The 12,763-nt window shown below is 35.2% G+C and overlaps 1 long non-coding RNA gene across 1 annotated transcript; it reads right to left on the bottom strand.

Moving 5' to 3' along the window:
- Positions 1-855: 855 nt before the first annotated feature.
- On the bottom strand, positions 856-1,956 carry LOC104600278 (uncharacterized). Its single transcript, XR_735648.3, has 2 exons — positions 1,310-1,956; positions 856-1,231 (listed from the first exon to the last, which is right to left on the bottom strand). It is a non-coding gene; the product is annotated as an uncharacterized LOC104600278 (long non-coding RNA).
- Between the last annotated feature and the right edge of the window lie 10,807 nt (positions 1,957-12,763).

The raw sequence follows: 12,763 nt of genomic DNA, 5'->3' as shown, positions 1-12,763 counted from the left end.
AGTTACAAAGACCCTGTAGTACAGGGTCTGTGACAAAGACCCCCTGTATTATGACCGTGAGACAAAGACCCTCTTCTTAGCCTTCCTTCTAAAAAGTTGTTTAATATTTTTTAATCCCGACCGCACGATGCATGAGCAACAGTAGCGGTAATACCTTTTACCTCAGATTCCTTCACATTTTTCTCTCTTTCCCGATCTCTCTTCTTCCCCTTCCCCTTTCTCTCTTCTTCTTTCTTTTTCCCGCTTTCCTCTGTTTTCTGTTCCTCTCGGCCATAATCACCACCACTTGTAGCAGCGACTAATTCGGGCATATCCCTTGCTAACCCTCATTGTGTTCATGTAGGCAGAAATGATCTCTATTCTCGGCTCAGATGGGCTAAGATTTCGTTTTCAATTAGGGAACGGGTCTTCGTTTTCCAATTTTTATAGTATCTCTCTCAAGTTCCATATGAACCCGTATCGATTCTGTACCTATTGACGAAGGGGCTATTTGATTATGGCTTAAGTGGCCGAAATAATTCTTCCTCTGTTTCTTCAGTACTTTCTTCAGAGATAAAATTTTAATGATTTGACGAGTATAACTTGGTCCTTTTTATTTGTTTTGTCATTCTGTAGATTTCGGATTTTCAATTGGCAATTGCAGTTTGCAAAAACAGAGGCAGTTGAAAAATATGAAACGCTTGCCTCTTGTTAAGAGCTAAGAGCTGCACTGGGACCTTCAAAGTTCAAGCTCTGCCTCCTGCTGCTATTGTTTCAGCCTGTGGATTGATGATTGGGTCAGGTGAGATGCTCTTCTGAAGTTTGTTGTCTGACAGTGGAAGGTTCGGCCTAGCTAGAACATACAAATGTTTCGGCTTCTTTACTAAACTTTGCACTTAAAATTTAGTTCTAAGACAACATCACCCGTTGTATATTAGTAAAAGGGAAAAGAAAGGAAGAAAAAGAAATAAGAGAGGAAAAACAAAATAAGAACATGGTCGCCAAATGAGGCGAACAATACAGAGCAAATAAGCCTAACAAAAGACAAGAAACAGAAATCCCGGTCTCTAACAGATACAAATCAACCACCAGCAACTTTCAGCTGTTTGTCGTTGAATATCTTAACAAGGAGGAAGATCAGCTGGAGGACGCTCTAAAGACTGCAACTCCCCGATTCCATTCTCTACCAGGAAGGCCATAGCCAATCCCCAGGTGATGTGAACGCCCAAGTGACAATGCATCAGCCAAACTCCTGTTTTTTTTCCCAAATAAAATAAATAAACGCATCAGATTGGTGAAACTATAATTGAAGATGCAGAGGAGGTAATACCAAATAAGAACATAATTAGATTATCAACAACAAATCGGATCACTGCCCATCCATTCACTGGAACTGCAACAGTATTCCACATTAGTGGATCGACAAGATTGAACTTAGCCGTGTCAGTTTGCGGATTGAAATTCCCAAAGCCCTCTGCAACGATGTAGAAATCGTATCCATGGATATGAATTGGGTGGTTCTCGGCGGAGAAGATACTCGTACCCTATAATATAAGTTCATCGTCTTCAACCTTGAGACGAAGAGGAGAGCGACAAGGCATGGACCGTGTGGAAGAAGAAAGAGGAGGAGAGAAAGGGGAAGGGAAAGAAGAGAGATCGGGGATGAGAGAGGGATTTAAAGAAATGTGAAAGAATCTGAGATAGAAGGGATTATCGCTATTACTATTTATGTATCTTGAGGTCGGGGAAGGTAAATGCTTTTCTCGTAATAGAAGGGGGTCTTTGTCTCATGATCATAATACAGGGGTTTTTGTTGCAAAACAAAGTACAGAGGGGTCTTTGTCACAGACCCCATAGTACAGGGGGTCTTAAACAAAGCCTTGAGACACTTTGTTTCAAGTCCACACAGTTCTCCTCGACTTGGTAGTAGTCCGAGTTCTCTCCTCTTCTCCTCTTTACTTGTACAACGAAATGGCTGCAGAATTCTGTGATTTAGTTTGTTATCCATCTGGGGCAGAGCCAGGGGGGCTATACTCCCCTATATCTTGAAAATCTCTGCAATACCCATTTAAATCTCACCTATATTTTAGTCTCTTTAGTGATTGTTACTTTTAAGACCCAAAAATACTTGGAAAAATCGAAATGAAGCTCTCAACAGCAAGGTTTTGTTTTGGTTAAGACTGATTTTGGGGAATTTGTACAAGTAGGTTTTCAAAGGAGAAGGCTTAGAGCAGAGCATAAGCGTGAGTTTCAGGTAGTCTTTGATTGAGTTAAAAGAATGTTCCAAAAATAAAAAAAGGTAAATACATACATTTAGGCTCAGTTTGGAAGAAGTACAAATGTAAATATGTAGAGAGCAAATTAAACCTTATATTATGTATATATTTGCGCTGTACATATTTGCATTTGTACTCTTTCCAAATTGAGCCTTAGGTTGTGTTTGATTACAATGCAAATTTATTTGTATTGATGCAAAACTATAGTAGTGTAAATGATTTTGGTACAAGTTATGATTTTTTTTTTTTCAAAATTTACTTTATTTTGTTTGCTTACAAATGAAGTAATATAAGACCTAAAACCCAAAAGAAAAATTAAACTAAATTTTGTATTTGTCATTTGCACTCCTTGCATTTGTTCTAGAGTGCAAATGAAAAAAAAAAATTCTGGTTTAATTTTCCTAGGCTGCGTTTGTTTGTGATACAAACGCCGAATTGGGATATCTATGTACTCCGGTTTGCGTTTGAGAGTGTTTGCTTGATGCATAAAAAAATAATTATTATCAGAGCAAAATTGCATTTTCTAACACTTTTGTACTCTAAAAAGAGAGCATTACTTTACCTATTTTTTGGATACAATTTTGTGCTCTCTTGATTATTAACATTTTGACCAAAGTTAAGGCATTAAAAAGCATATGATATTTGGAGCATTTAATGATGGGCCCACACTTTTGCACCGATTTCAAACAAACAAGATGAATGAAAAAACGGTTTAAAATGCGAATTGTTTTTGCATTCTTGAACCGAAAAATGGGTAAATATGTAGTGTACATATTTGCGTTTGCACTGCAACCAAACAAAACCTTAGTTTAGAAGCCATTACCATTATAAGATTTGTATAAGTAAAGGTTTGTAAAAGTAGAGTTAGTGGAAGCTAGTAGTAGGATTTGTAAAGGAAGGGAAAGGTAGACAATATGGCAACTATTTAGAGAAAAAAGGCAAGTGATTATTTAAAATCACTAACTCTACCTTTACTATTTCCAAGTATCACTACACCTCTACATATTGACCAGTGTTTCCGAATCATCGTTGACCTGAAGAATCAGACCGTTCGGCCCGAGAACCGTCTGGGCAACTGGTTCTGTTTCACCCTTAATCCGTTCTTCGGCCTAAAACCATTGACTTGGTCAATGACTCATTGACTCGGGAGATTGAACGTTAACCCGTTCGACCTGAACAACAATTTTTGGCCATTTTTTTAATTTTATTATTTTTAATTTTTTAATTTGGAACAAGCTGCCTGTTCAAATTGGATAGTCCGAACCGCTGACCCAGAAATCAATGGGTGTGTGTGTGTGCGTGTGAATGTAGTGCGGAAGTTTTTTTGGATTAAAATTACCCTCTATTTCTTTGTTTGAGTAAGGGTATAAAAGGCACTTTGTTATAGATTTAATGGCTATTAAAATGCCCATATTTGTGAATTTAATCCATCTCTAATTGTAAGGGTTGAAAATGTAACTTTAATTATTACTTTCCACCTCATTTAATGTCTTCTAATTAAGTCTGATACTTAAGGTATTAAATCCCATTTTCTCTTATTAAATCCTATATTTTTAAGTTATTTTCACTAATAAATGTTACTAATTAGATCTATGTCAATATTTTTAACGGTATAAGTCCATATATTTTAAAATTGACTAATAAACAAAACCATTCTTTATCTAAGTTGTGGTTAAGCAATTCAACCATCTGAATCAAATTGATCAATCTACGGAGTCATAGTTAGGTAATAAAATTATTAAAATAGAAATAAATATAGAAAATTACAAATAATATAGAAAAATTAGACACATTTATGTAACCAAATTATTTTTATTGATAATGAAAATGAAATACATAGTTTAGAACCAACCAAAAATGAAATATAAAAATTAATAAAAAATAATTCAACTTTTGGATTAAATGTATTAAACTTTAACATCATAAATAAATAATAAAAATTAATAAAATAAAAAATAATAATAAAAAATACATATGTTTTGCAAAAAAAAAGGCATTCAGACACATGCATAATATCATATATTTATCATATTAAACAAAAAGTACATGTAAAATATCATAATTAGTTTTACACACAAAAATACAAAAAAACTATAGTAAAAAATTGAACACATCTATATTTCTATATTTACACTACTATTAAAAATATGAATATGATTGTGGAATTTTCGTTTGACTAAAGCACTCATTTTTGAATTTAGTCCCTATTTAATTGTGAGGTTTAAATTGTAAATTGAACTACTACTTTTCACCACATTCAATTCACTCTATTTAAATCTTACATTTTTTTTGATAAATGAACAAAAAAAAAAGATACACAAAAAAAATAAAAATTACAAAATGAAGAATCCAGCCAAATAGGGTGCAAATGGATCGGATCATGATCTGATTTACTCCTTTTTGCAGAATTCAGGTATCCCTAGTCCGGATCTTCAGATTGGGTCAAGTCAGATAATAGGACCCAATAAAAAAACTAGATCAAATTTTGATCACTCCCTGTATATATATATAACATATATATATGTTATTTATTTATTTATTTATTTATAAATATATTATATATATTTCATTTTTGTAAATTTGTTATATTGTTTATTTTTTTATAAAAATTTATATATTTGATGAAAATAGTTGAAAAGATGTACTTTTTGTTTTTCTCTATTTAAATTGGTGTATTTTAATTTTTCTTTTAATATTTTATTATTTTTTAAATTAAATTGGAATGGATCAGATCTAAATATCTGACTTCCTCGTTGGATTCATATTCAAATCCATGTTTATGATATGCGATTGGATCTGCTGTTAATAGTATTCGATCATATTTGGATTACCGTAATTCGAATCCGATCCAATCCGTTTGCATCCCTACCAAATAGGTAGACTTATCAATGTTACCTAAAACTTCACAACTCAATCCGATTATCACATATTTGGATGAGGTGTTTATGTAATCAGATTTGGATTTTGCAATCTAATCCGATTAATGACAGAAAATATAAAATATAAAAACAAAAAATCCATAAAAGTTTATAAAAAATTTTGGATATATTATCACTATCATTATCATCATCTAGAATTACTATCACTTACATCACATATTTGGATGTGAAACTTTTTTGGACTAAAATTATCCTCTACTTCTTTATTTGAGAAAGGGTATAAAAGCTATTTTATTATAGCTTTAATGCCAGATTTAATAGCTACTAAAATGCCCATAATTGTGTCTTTAGTCCATTTCTAATAGTAATGGTTGAATATGTAAATTCAATTATTACTTCCCACCTCATTTAATTCCCTCTCATTAAGTTTTATACTTAAATTATTAACTTCCATTTTCTCTTATTAAATTAGATATGTGTCAATATTTTTAACAATATAAACCCATATATTTTAAAACTAACTCAAAAACAAAACCATTTTTAATCCAAGTGGTGACTAATCAATTCAACCATCCAAATCAAATTGATCAACTTTTGAAGTCATAGTTAGGTAAAAAAAATTTTTTTAAATAGAAATAAATATAGAATCTTACAAAAAATGTAGAAAAAATTAGACACATTTATGATTTTTGTTAATCAAATTAAGAAAATAATTGTAATAAAAAATAATTATTTTTATTCGTAATGAAAATGAAGTACATAATTTAGAACTGACAAAAAATGAAATTATTTAGTATTTGGAAAAGATCAATAGTTGAAATTTTGGTCAAACATGTTAGCCTTTAATGCCATAAATAAATAATAAAAGTTAATAACATATAAAAATAAAAAAAATGAAAAAAGTACATAAATTTTGCAAAAAAAAACATTTAGGCACATGTATAATCATATTAAACAAAAAGTATGTGTGACATTAGAATTATTTTTACATCTATAATTCTATGTTTACATTACTATTAAAAAATATGAATAAAATTGTGAAACTTTCTTTTGACTAAAATACTTAGTTTTGAATTTAGGACTTATTTAATTAGTAGGTTTAAATTGTAAATTGAACTACTACTTTTCACCCCATTCAATTCCCTCCATTTAAATCTTACATATTTTTAATAAATGAATAAAAAAAGATATACAAAAAAGATTAAATATTACAAAAAGAAGAATCTAGCGAAGCAAATAAGCTTATCAATAATACTTGAAACTTCACAACTTGATCCAATTATCCTGTATTTGGATAAGATGTTTATGTTGTCATATTTGGATTTGCAATCCGAATCTGATTAATAATAAAAAACAAAAAATATAAAATACATAAATTTTATAGAAAAAATCGGATATATTATTATTATCATTATCATCATCTAAAATTATCACATGCACACTTACTAGTAATATATATATATATAGGGTGTATCATATCGATACTTTGAACCTTTTTTACTTTAACCCCAAAATTTACTCCCAGTGGAAGGGTGGCCACCGCAAATTTATTCATATGCAAGAAAAGCCTCGGAGGGGGGGGGGGGGGGGGGACGTGAGGCCTTACCCCTCAAATCTATACAGAGGAAACCCCACTCATATAAACATCAGGTATCCGAGAAACCTACTACTAACAAATTCACAGAAAAGGGAGACTTAGACCATCTGCAGTAACCAAGTTCTGGACGTGGGAAGGAAGAATTTCTTTGCAGTCATAAATAATTTTTTGAGAAGTTAAGCAACCAAGCTTTGCAAGAGCATCCACCGGTTGATTAGCCTCTCTATAAATATGTACACAAAAGAATTCCAATATACTCCTAAGCTTATGTACTTGAGAGAACCAAAACCAAAGCTTCTAAGGGGTTGTACAAACTCCGTTAAGTATATCAATCAAGATTTTGGAATCCGACTCATCCATAATCTTATTTAAACCTAAAGAAACTTATCTTGGTTGGCACTAGCACATTTCACACCACCTTGGACCAGTTCATAGAAGGATGAGTAGTTCTATAAATGACCAAGTCGATTTTACAGTAAATTCCCCCATCGCCTTAGCTAGCCATACTATTTTGTTGTGGCAGTTGGAGAGCCTCACACCAACCCCTAAGTGATGTTTAAGACATCTTCCTCTAGAAAACCACAAACCTGATCTAGGTGTCAAACCCCTTTTTCATCGAGGACATCACAAACCCTCAACTACAAGTTCAGCCCTTCATGCCGAAGGACTTTATCAATCAAGGGGCCATCCATAATCCACCTATAAAACTAAAAACTGTGTTCCTTTACCCACCATCCACCTTGAAAGATAAACTAAATCACCTCTTAGTTTCATATTTACCTTCCAAGTGCGAGAAGTGTAGCAAGGAGGGACAATTGTATAAAAATGGTCATGTTTCAGCACCTTAGCTCTAAAGAAATCAGCCCATAAAGAATTATGAAAAAGCACCAGCCATAGAGCTTTCATCCGAAGAGCTTTATGAATATCATATAAATTCTTAATTTGGAGGCCCCTTTCAGTGAAAGGTCCACCCAATGATACGGATTGGCTGAGTCAGATTTGGTCAATAAGAAGCCTTTCATCAACTGTTTTAGTCGCCTAATAACACTTTTTGGAGTTGCCACTGCTGACATCAAATAGATAGGAATACTGTTTAAAACATGTCTGAGTAACACAATCTTGCCTCTTGCTAAAATAATTTTCCCCTTCCAACCAGAAATTTTAGCCACCACTTTTTGCACTACATCATCAAAAGCTTTTGCTTTCACCCTACCCTTTCCGATTGGAATACCAAGGTAGATGAAGGGTAATTTCTTATGCATATAACTTGTAGCTGAATTGATAATATGGATTTTGCTATGAGAGGCTTTTGCTGAAGTGGAGAAGCAACTCTTCGCCTTATTCACCAATTGACCTAAACATTTCTCATATCTCTGGATGATTTCCATGACTTTCTCTAGCACTTGCTTGGAGCCCCGAGTGAAGATAATTGTGTCATCGGCATAAAGACTATGAGTGATAACCGGACAGCCCCTATGGGTAGCAAAAACACCTGTAGGATAATTCTCACCCAATTTAGACAAATTTCTGCTTAGGACTTCCTTTGTGATGATAAAAAAATATGGAGATAGAGGGTCCCCTTGACGCAACCCTCTTGTGGACTGAAAGTATCTTGTAACTCCTCTATTCCACAGAACAGAAAACCAACAGTTGTTAAGCATTTTTTTTTTCACTAAACCAATCCATGTTTCACTAAAACTGAACATTCTCAAAACAACAAAGAGAAAGGACCAATTCAACCGATCATAGGTGTGAGCTCCGAGAAGCTCATGGCCGGCTCAAAGGAGTTAGAGTCGCCACCCATTGTTTTAGAGAAAATGGGCCCTCATTTTCATATTTGAAAGGATTTGATTTCGGTCTTTGATAATGGCTCCGTTTTACATGGGAAAGGCACAACCAAGAGATTATGGGTTCTAAGGATTGGGAGAGGGAAGGTATTAGGCACCCCTCTCTCCAAGCTAATTTAGCAGCCCAATACAAGAGTTACTCAGGCTTAGATTCTGGAAAAACACAAACTAATGAGATTGTTCAAAGTTCCTGAAATCTGATAAAAATGTTCCCAACTCCACCTAGAATTGATTTGAGGTGATGTTATCGGGTCTTAGGTACTGGTTTCCCTAAGACCCTTGCCTCTCTACCTCTTTTTCTCAATTCGGAGGAAGTTGGGAATGCAAGTTTCACAGGATTTCAGGGCTTTAAGCAATCCGAGGCTAAACTAAAAACAAAGAGAGCAAAATGAGAGGCTTACCTCTCGTGTTCGACCTAGAAACAATCTTTCCAACATCTGAAAGGACTTCGAATGAAAATCAAGCAAGGCAGAAGCTAGGTTGGGCATTTCTGGTGTTGAAACAAGGGATGAGCATTGAGCTTGGTTTCAAGGATTTTGGGGTTTCAAGCAAACTGAGTGTGTTACAGGAGTTGGGAAACTTTCCTCCTCTTTCTTTCTTTCTCTAGGGACCTATCTCAGGTTTCCTCTCTCCAGTCCCTCTCTCAAGTCTCTCCCTTCTCAAGTCGTCCCCCTCAATCTGATTTCCCTCCTTCCTCTCTTCCCTCTCCCTTCTCAAGCTCGAGGTAGGCCTCTATTTATAGAGAAAATGGAGGGAGATGGGTCTGGAATTTGCCCAGCTATAGTGCCTAGGATTCAAGAGAGGTTTTTCACAAAATAAGCAAAGATTTTGCAAAGAAATAGATGCCCAGTCAAACTTACTTATTTGGTGAAACTCTTTCTTTGATTTGGGGGTGGTTTCATGGGTTTTGTGCGGCCAATGGGAGCTTGGGGCATGCCAGACATTGCAGTCTCGTATTTGGGGCTGTCAGTGGTAGAAAATGTAAATTTGATGAACTTTTAAAAGCTATTTTGTCTTTTCTTGGTCTTAAGTAAGGGCCTATTTGGTATTTTGAGCTTTTTGGGTCTATTAGGCTTTGTTTGATTGGTCCAGGTGTTATAATGGGTCAATAATGGATTTGACATCAATCATCACCCTTTTAAGGCTTCAGGTTGGTTCAAATGACATGGCAATTTAATCTGCTGCGTTAAAATGGTATATTTTTAGCTTAACGGTTAAATGAATGAGTCTAGTCATGAAATTTGGCGTCCTTGGTTTTTTTGGGTCGATGAAAAAAGTGGTGAGGTCTGATCGGACAAATGGGGTCGGGATGATTGAGATCTATGACTGACAAGTTCGGATCAAGGAGATTTGTTGAAACAGAATCATTGTTTGATGAAGGGTCAAACGGGGGAATTTTGGGATGAAATTTGGTAGGTTGGCACTTTTGATCATCCTAAATCTAATGGAAGTGATGGATCTTTGATCAGAGGTGTAGATGGATTGATTTAGTTCAGATCATGGTCTTAGCTTATGATTTTCTGATTAACGAAAGGGTTCAAAGTGGAATCTTATTTTTCAATGGTCAAATGGAGGTTTTTGGTCATGAAATTTGACGTAGAGGGGTTTTTTGGGTCTCTAAACACAGTGGTATGGTTTGATTGATCGTATGAAGTTGGGATGATAGATGGTAAGTTCTAATTAATGAGATTAGTTGAAATAAGATCTTGGATTGAGGGGAGGTCGAACAGATTGAGGGGAGGAGTCAAGTGGATGGTTCTAATCTTGGAAAGACATGGTCGATCTTGGTTATCGTTATGGGTCACTAGAATGTGATTTTTGATGTTTTTACGGTTGATCATCGTAGATTTGTGGTAGGGATTCGCTAGTTGATTGTTTCCTAGTGATATTAAGGTGATGGGTGTGTTGGATTTGATTTTGGGGAGTTGGAGTTTGAATATCGCATGGATTAGGGCCGTTAGAAAGGAAGTTGGCATGATGAACGGTGGATCTTTGGGGCTTAGTCATGAAAGTTAATGTGTAGCTAAGTTGTAGTTTTTTAAGTTTGTGGTTGATGTTTGATCAAGGTTCTTATTTGTCTTGTTGATTGCATCAAGAAAGGGGGTATTTTGGGTTTTAGAGAGTGTCAAGTCAATTTGGACGTGTTTCTATGTTTTTGGGGTCTATGAGGGGCTATAAAAAGGTAGGGTGAAGGGGCCGAGCAAAAATTGGGTGCTAACAATAGGCTTTTGCCATGTTTAGTTTTAACACTACACTCCCCCCTACCGCTTTCCTATCAATATCATTAACCAGTTCCTGCACTAAGGTCACATTATCCATGATATTCTGTCCTTGTATAAAAGCACCCTGTTCTTGTGAAATCATCCTAGGTAAGATACTTTCTAACATCTTAGTAACCACCTTTGCAATAATTTTGTAGCAAAAATTCCCTAGACTTATGGGGCAAAAATCTGCAAAACTTTTGGGTACTTTGCATTTTGGATTGAGAGTAATAAAAGAATAAGTGTAACTCACCAGGAGCTGGCCACCATTAAAAAAGTATTGTACAACCCTTACCACATCAGTACCAATGATGTCCCAACAAGAAATAAAGAAATGTCCCATAAAGCCATCTACCCCGGAGCACTACCTCTATCCGTGGTGTGAAACACATGGATTTTAGCCCTAGAGGGAGCGGCCAATAAAAACATCATTGTCTTCTTGACTTACCACGCATGGGATAACCTCCAGCAGATCATTGTCACATTCCACCCCTTCTTTTGACAGAACATTGCAAAAGTAGTTTTCCGCATTCAATTTCATTTCCTCTGAATTAATGATCCAAACTCCTGTCAAGTCTTTGATTTTACAAATTCTGCTTCTCATTCTATTCTTTTTCATAGAGAGGTGGAAAAATTTGGATTTTCTGTTCCCTTCTTTCAACCATTTGATTCTAGATTTTTGTCACCAAAAAATTTCCTCCAATCTATGGATCTCATGAAGTTTCTTTTGTTCTTCCCTAAGTTCAGTGAGACTGATGGCTGAGTTCACCTATAAATGATTCATCTCCACAGATTGTATTCTATCCCCTGCCTCTTTCACAGCCTGATGAATGTTCCCAAAAACCTCACAATTCCATTGTTTGAGTTTACCTCATAATTTATGTAATTTGAGAAATAAACTCATAAGTGGATTTGCACGAACACTTACATTCTAGCAATCCCTAACTACGTTATGAAAAGACTGGTGAGACAACCACATCTGTTGAAATCTGAAAGGTTTAGGACCTGTCTGCCTTTCCTCCACAATTGAGAAAACCAAGGGACAGTGATCTGAACAAGTTCGATTTAAATGGCTTACTGGTTTCAAGGGAAAATATTGTGCCCATCTAGAGTTTACCAGAACCCAATCAAGTCGAGTCCAAACATAGTCCAATCCTTCCCTATTATTGCGCTGGGTAAATTTGCTTCTAGAGAAACCCATGTCCACCAAACCCACTGCATTGATCATTTCTACAAAATCCTCCATTGCAGAAACATCAGGACTTCTCCCTGCAAATTTTTCCGCTCTACACATAGCCACATTAAACTCACCAGCTATCAGCCAAGGTTCTGAAACCCAAGAAGCTAAATTCTGGATTCTTTCCCATAGAACTCTTCTTTCCAAACCGATCACGTTTGGCATAAACCACATATAGAATAAAAGCCTCATTGGCAGAAGTAGTAATTCTCGCAATTAAAATCTGATCGAATCCTCTATCAACTGTACAGAGAAAAACTATTCCAAAATAAAACAACTTTGCTACTAATATTAACAATGAAACCAGTCATATTAAGTTTCTTGGTAATCAAAGAGAGTCTATCATCCCCAATCATGGGCTCAGCCACAGTTACCACACCTAATTTATGTAACTTGTAGAGTTTTTTTAAGCGAGTAATGGAAGGATCATTAGAAATCCCTCGAATATTCCAGAAAAGACCATCATTGGGAACAACTAGAAGTAGACTTACCTTGGCATGTTTGTGATCTATTTACTGGCCTGTTCTCGCTCTACACATATTTCTTTCTAGGCCTTTTCTTTCAAACCACCTATGTCTAGTTCGTCTCCACATCCATGCCAGCATTGTCCTCAGAGAATGTATAAGAAGGACCTTCCATTTGTTTAGTAATTTTGTCGAGCAACTCAACATCAAATTTGGTGGCATT

This window comes from Nelumbo nucifera, chromosome 1 (genome assembly GCF_055504915.1).
Source record: "Nelumbo nucifera cultivar China Antique chromosome 1, China Antique-T2T, whole genome shotgun sequence".
Taxonomy (NCBI): Eukaryota; Viridiplantae; Streptophyta; class Magnoliopsida; order Proteales; family Nelumbonaceae; genus Nelumbo; species Nelumbo nucifera.
Note: the sequence above shows the minus strand (reverse complement) of the source record. Positions and strands in the feature narration are given on the sequence as shown.